Genomic DNA, 7,500 nt, shown 5'->3' on the forward strand with positions numbered 1-7,500 from the left:
CACGGAGAGGTGATGCCAGCCGGCGTGCGTCGCCTAACTTGGACAAAATTCTGGGCACGCACTTTTCGTTTGAGAATAGGACATACATGTAGTGCAACCCAAGGAAACCAGGCGACGCCGCCACAATCTGCGCCTGACAGACAAAGATAACCGTTCACAAGGAGCCTTGTTATTTCGCACCAAGTCTTTTGCGGGCATAGTTTCTTTCTTTGACATGTATATCTGTATGAAGGTCGGCTTTGCTCTGCCATCGCAGCCTCCCTTCTTTGCTTTTCTCACTGTACCAACAGACATGTCATAAGACTTTGGTTTTTTTTTTATTAATTCTTTTCCTGTGGGTGTGGTGTGCCTCCGCACCCCCCAATCTGTTCCAAGGCCTTGTTTTCTCTCGCTCGCCAAAACACTTTGTCTGTTTTCACAGCCAGTCTACCGGCCTAGACCCAACTGTGCGATATTTCAGAGCCGGCAACAGAGCATGGAAAGTCCGCCAGATTTACCCTTAAATGCTCATAAATGACTTCCAGGCACTCTTCGGAAGGTCTTTTATTTCAAAAGAAGGTCCTTCCTTGAGGGAGCACTTCTTCGGCCACTTTGCAAGTGCAACCGCTGCCAGCAAAAGTTCTGAAAATCGAGTTCCCGAAAATCTCCGGGTACCCCGCCAACCCCCAGCCACCCGAATCGCAAGTGTCAATTCGGCGGGTTGCCTGCCGGTAGTCCTTCCGAAAATGAGGCGCCAAATCGCCGCAACGGCCATTTTTCATTTCGGCATCGGGACTTCCGACGGCAACTGATTAACTAGCCCGGGGACTAGAGCGGCAGCAAATGCAACGTGCCCTCTTGGCGGGAGCAACTTGACCGCCCCCGTGGGGAAAGGTCAACTCGGGGCCCGGGAAAGTCGCCGAGTCCGACCCCATACACTTCCATGAGTTGGGGGTTTTGGCCTTCCCGGCCCAAGGCTCGCCTTATTTCGGCCTGCACTTTCGGAAAAGGGTGCATTCCTTTTGGTTAATGATTTCACCAGCCCGGGTCTTAGCCTCTGCCCCGACGGCTAAGTCTTTTGGTTAATGATTTCCTGCGGCTGGGACTACCCTTTCCCCCGCCCTGCAGGCACCCGGGTCGGGAGGCCGTCGGGGGCACTTTCCGGGGCAAATCCGGACCCTTACGCAAGGGAGAGTGCGCCCCCCGCCTCGGCCGGGGGTCAGGCTGCCGCCTATTAAGCCCGACAGAAAACCCGAAAAATGGACGAAAATGGGAAAAAATCCCCATCCGAAAAAGGCTTAAAAGTCGGTTGGGCGGCAGCTAGGGTCGGTCTCTGCAGACCTGGAGGCTCGGGTGGACTCTTGGAATAAACGTCCAAGTCCCGACTTGCCACCTCCTACTACTGTGCAGATACCCCGCCAACCCCCAGCCACCCGAATGACAAGCGTCCGATCAGCGGGACGAATTTGACAACTCTGGCCGGACCTCTGGAACTCCATCCCGGGTAACCGGGGCAAATTTTTCCGCTTGATCGCCCTTCCACTGGTTAACCATTTGCCCTTTCGGACTTAGTCTCTGGACATTATTCGACGGATTTTCTGGTTATCCATTTGCCCTTTCGGACTTAGTCTCTGGGCATTATTTTCGACTTTTTGGTTAATGATTTCACACTTTTTACTTACTTTTGCGCTTTTTGGTTAATGATTACTCTGCTTACTGGTTAATTATTTGCCCTTTCGGACTTAGTCTCTGGACATTATTTTCGAGTTTTTGGTTAATGATTTCACACTTTTAACATATTTTTGCGCTTTTTGGTTAATGATTACTCTGCTTACTGGTTAACCATTTGCCCTTTCGGACTTAGTCTCTGGAGATTATTTTCGAGTTTTTGGTTAATGATTTCACACTTTTAACATATTTTTGCGCTTTTTGGTTAATGATTACTCTGCTTACTGGTTAACCATTTGCCCTTTCGGACTTAGTCTCTGCACATTATTTTCGACTTTTTGGTTAATGATTTCACACTTTTAACATATTTTTGCGCTTTTTGGTTAATGGTTTCATACTTTTTACTTACTTTTGCGCCTTTTGGTTAATGATGACTCTGCTTACTGGTTAACCATTTGCCCTTTCGGACTTAGTCTCTGGAGATTATTTTCGAGTTTTTGGTTAATGATTTCACACTTTTTACTTACTTTTGCGATTTTTGGTTAATGATTACTCTGCTTACTGGTTAACCATTTGCCCTTTCGGACTTAGTCTCTGGACATTGTTTTCGACATTTTGGTTAATGATTTCACACTTTTAACTTAATTTTGTGCTTTTTGGTTAATGATTTCATACTTTTTACTTACTTTTGCGCCTTTTGGTTAATGATTACTCTGCTTACTGGTTAACCATTTGCCCTTTCGGTCTTAGTCTCTGGACATTATTTTCGAGTTTTTGGTTAATGATTTCACACTTTAACATATTTTTGCGATTTTTGGTTAATGATTACTCTGCTTACTGGTTAACCATTTGCCCTTTCGGACTTAGTCTCTGCACATTATTTTCGAGTTTTTGGTTAATGATTTCACACTTTTAACATATTTTTGCGCTTTTTGGTTAATGATTACTCTGCTTACTGGTTAACCATTTGCCCTTTTGGACTTAGTCTCTGGACATTATTTTCGAGTTTTTGGTTAATGATTTCACACTTTTTACTTACTTTTGCGATTTTTGGTTAATGATTACTCTGCTTACTGGTTAACCATTTGCCCTTTCGGACTTAGTCTCTGGAGATTATTTTCGAGTTTTTGGTTAATGATTTCACACTTTTTACTTACTTTTGCGATTTTTGGTTAATGATTACTCTGCTTACTGGTTAACCATTTGCCCTTTCGGACTTAGTCTCTGGACATTGTTTTCGACATTTTGGTTAATGATTTCACACTTTTAACTTAATTTTGTGCTTTTTGGTTAATGATTTCATACTTTTTACTTACTTTTGCGCTTTTTGGTTAATGATTACTCTGCTTACTGGTTAACCATTTGCCCTTTCGGACTTAGTCTCTGCACATTATTTTCGAGTTTTTGGTTAATGATTTCACACTTTTTACTTACTTTTGCGATTTTTGGTTAATGATTACTCTGCTTACTGGTTAACCATTTGCCCTTTCGGACTTAGTCTCTGGACATTGTTTTCGACATTTTGGTTAATGATTTCACACTTTTAACATATTTTTGCGCTTTTTGGTTAATGATTACTCTGCTTACTGGTTAACCATTTGCCCTTTCGGACTTAGTCTCTGGACATTATTTTCGGGTTTTTGGTTAATGATTTCACACTTTTTACTTACTTTTGCGATTTTTGGTTAATGATTTCATACTTTTTACTTACTTTTGCGCATTTTGGTTAATGATTACTCTGCTTACTGGTTAACCATTTGCCCTTTCGGACTTAGTCTCTGGACATTGTTTTCGACATTTTGGTTAATGATTTCACACTTTTAACATATTTTTGCGCTTTTTGGTTAATGATTACTCTGCTTACTGGTTAACCATTTGCCCTTTTGGACTTAGTCTCTGCACATTATTTTCGGGTTTTTGGTTAATGATTTCACACTTTTTACTTACTTTTGCGATTTTTGGTTAATGATTTCACACTTTTTACTTACTTTTGCGATTTTTGGTTAATGATTACTCTGCTTACTGGTTAACCATTTGCCCTTTCGGACTTAGTCTCTGGACATTGTTTTCGACATTTTGGTTAATGATTTCACACTTTTAACTTAATTTTGTGCTTTTTGGTTAATGATTTCATACTTTTTACTTACTTTTGCGCTTTTTGGTTAATGATTACTCTGCTTACTGGTTAACCATTTGCCCTTTTGGACTTAGTCTCTGCACATTATTTTCGAGTTTTTGGTTAATGATTTCACACTTTTTACTTACTTTTGCGATTTTTGGTTAATGATTTCACACTTTTTACTTACTTTTGCGATTTTTGGTTAATGATTACTCTGCTTACTGGTTAACCATTTGCCCTTTCGGACTTAGTCTCTGGACATTATTTTCGAGTTTTTGGTTAATGATTTCACACTTTTTACTTAATTTTGTGCTTTTTGGTTAATGATTTCATACTTTTTACTTACTTTTGCGCTTTTTGGTTAATGATTACTCTGCTTACTGGTTAACCATTTGCCCTTTTGGACTTAGTCTCTGCACATTATTTTCGAGTTTTTGGTTAATGATTTCACACTTTTTACTTACTTTTGCGATTTTTGGTTAATGATTTCACACTTTTTACTTACTTTTGCGATTTTTGGTTAATGATTACTCTGCTTACTGGTTAACCATTTGCCCTTTCGGACTTAGTCTCTGGACATTGTTTTCGACATTTTGGTTAATGATTTCACACTTTTTACTTACTTTTGCGATTTTTGGTTAATGATTTCACACTTTTTACTTACTTTTGCGATTTTTGGTTAATGATTACTCTGCTTACTGGTTAACCATTTGCCCTTTCGGACTTAGTCTCTGGACATTATTTTCGAGTTTTTGGTTAATGATTTCACACTTTTTACTTACTTTTGCGATTTTTGGTTAATGATTTCACACTTTTTACTTACTTTTGCGATTTTTGGTTAATGATTACTCTGCTTACTGGTTAACCATTTGCCCTTTCGGACTTAGTCTCTGGACATTGTTTTCGACATTTTGGTTAATGATTTCACACTTTTAACTTAATTTTGTGCTTTTTGGTTAATGATTTCATACTTTTTACTTACTTTTGCGCTTTTTGGTTAATGATTACTCTGCTTACTGGTTAACCATTTGCCCTTTTGGACTTAGTCTCTGCACATTATTTTCGAGTTTTTGGTTAATGATTTCACACTTTTTACTTACTTTTGCGATTTTTGGTTAATGATTACTCTGCTTACTGGTTAACCATTTGCCCTTTCGGACTTAGTCTCTGGACATTGTTTTCGACATTTTGGTTAATGATTTCACACTTTTAACATATTTTTGCGCTTTTTGGTTAATGATTACTCTGCTTACTGGTTAACCATTTGCCCTTTCGGACTTAGTCTCTGGACATTATTTTCGGGTTTTTGGTTAATGATTTCACACTTTTTACTTACTTTTGCGATTTTTGGTTAATGATTTCATACTTTTTACTTACTTTTGCGCATTTTGGTTAATGATTACTCTGCTTACTGGTTAACCATTTGCCCTTTCGGACTTAGTCTCTGGACATTGTTTTCGACATTTTGGTTAATGATTTCACACTTTTAACATATTTTTGCGCTTTTTGGTTAATGATTACTCTGCTTACTGGTTAACCATTTGCCCTTTTGGACTTAGTCTCTGCACATTATTTTCGGGTTTTTGGTTAATGATTTCACACTTTTTACTTACTTTTGCGATTTTTGGTTAATGATTTCACACTTTTTACTTACTTTTGCGATTTTTGGTTAATGATTACTCTGCTTACTGGTTAACCATTTGCCCTTTCGGACTTAGTCTCTGGACATTGTTTTCGACATTTTGGTTAATGATTTCACACTTTTAACTTAATTTTGTGCTTTTTGGTTAATGATTTCATACTTTTTACTTACTTTTGCGCTTTTTGGTTAATGATTACTCTGCTTACTGGTTAACCATTTGCCCTTTTGGACTTAGTCTCTGCACATTATTTTCGAGTTTTTGGTTAATGATTTCACACTTTTTACTTACTTTTGCGATTTTTGGTTAATGATTTCACACTTTTTACTTACTTTTGCGATTTTTGGTTAATGATTACTCTGCTTACTGGTTAACCATTTGCCCTTTCGGACTTAGTCTCTGGACATTATTTTCGAGTTTTTGGTTAATGATTTCACACTTTTTACTTAATTTTGTGCTTTTTGGTTAATGATTTCATACTTTTTACTTACTTTTGCGCTTTTTGGTTAATGATTACTCTGCTTACTGGTTAACCATTTGCCCTTTTGGACTTAGTCTCTGCACATTATTTTCGAGTTTTTGGTTAATGATTTCACACTTTTTACTTACTTTTGCGATTTTTGGTTAATGATTTCACACTTTTTACTTACTTTTGCGATTTTTGGTTAATGATTACTCTGCTTACTGGTTAACCATTTGCCCTTTCGGACTTAGTCTCTGGACATTGTTTTCGACATTTTGGTTAATGATTTCACACTTTTTACTTACTTTTGCGATTTTTGTTAATGATTTCACACTTTTTACTTACTTTTGCGATTTTTGGTTAATGATTACTCTGCTTACTGGTTAACCATTTGCCCTTTCGGACTTAGTCTCTGGACATTATTTTCGAGTTTTTGGTTAATGATTTCACACTTTTTACTTACTTTTGCGATTTTTGGTTAATGATTTCACACTTTTTACTTACTTTTGCGATTTTTGGTTAATGATTACTCTGCTTACTGGTTAACCATTTGCCCTTTCGGACTTAGTCTCTGGACATTGTTTTCGACATTTTGGTTAATGATTTCACACTTTTAACTTAATTTTGTGCTTTTTGGTTAATGATTTCATACTTTTTACTTACTTTTGCGCTTTTTGGTTAATGATTACTCTGCTTACTGGTTAACCATTTGCCCTTTTGGACTTAGTCTCTGCACATTATTTTCGAGTTTTTGGTTAATGATTTCACACTTTTTACTTACTTTTGCGATTTTTGGTTAATGATTACTCTGCTTACTGGTTAACCATTTGCCCTTTCGGACTTAGTCTCTGGAGATTATTTTCGAGTTTTTGGTTAATGATTTCACACTTTTTACTTACTTTTGCGATTTTTGGTTAATGATTTCACACTTTTTACTTACTTTTGCGATTTTTGGTTAATGATGACTCTGCTTACTGGTTAATTATTTGTACTTTCGGACTTGGTCTCTGGACATTATTTTCGAGTTTTTGGTTAATGATTTCACACTTTTAACATAATTTTGCGCTTTTTGGTTAATGATTACTCTGCTTGCTTGTTACTGATTTCCCCTTTCGGACTTGATCTCTGGCCGTTCTTTTCGACCTTTTTGGATCAGGTTTCCACACTCTGAAATTATTTTGGGCTCACTGATTAGGCGAGATCAAGGGGGCATGCCTGGGCACTTTGGGCTCAGTTTGGGAAGGCGGCGTCCGTGTGCTCCTCCGCCCTTCCCGCACTTGCGGCTAGGTTTGCCAAACTGCGCTGACCCGCAGCCCTGCCTTTTTGCCCACGGCACACGGAACGACTCAAGTCTGGCTCCGTTCCAGGCCGTTGCCTCCGGCTGCCCGCCGTCCGGCCGGCCTGGGACGTACCCCGGCTGACGGCGCCGGAGGCCCTCTAGCAGCCACCGGTGCCGCGGGCCAATGGGTCCGGGCGTTCCGGAGCTATCGGTGGGGAAGTGCTCTCCCCTTTTCCTGACGCCGTTCGCCCGAGCAGAGGTGCAGCCTGACGGGACTGCTGTCGCCTTCCGCGGCGCACCGGCCCCTTTCACCTGCCGTCGACCGCGCGGAGCTCGGACCTCCCTCCCCGAA

Source organism: Heterodontus francisci, unplaced genomic scaffold (assembly GCF_036365525.1).
Source record: "Heterodontus francisci isolate sHetFra1 unplaced genomic scaffold, sHetFra1.hap1 HAP1_SCAFFOLD_1260, whole genome shotgun sequence".
NCBI lineage: Eukaryota > Metazoa > Chordata > Chondrichthyes > Heterodontiformes > Heterodontidae > Heterodontus > Heterodontus francisci.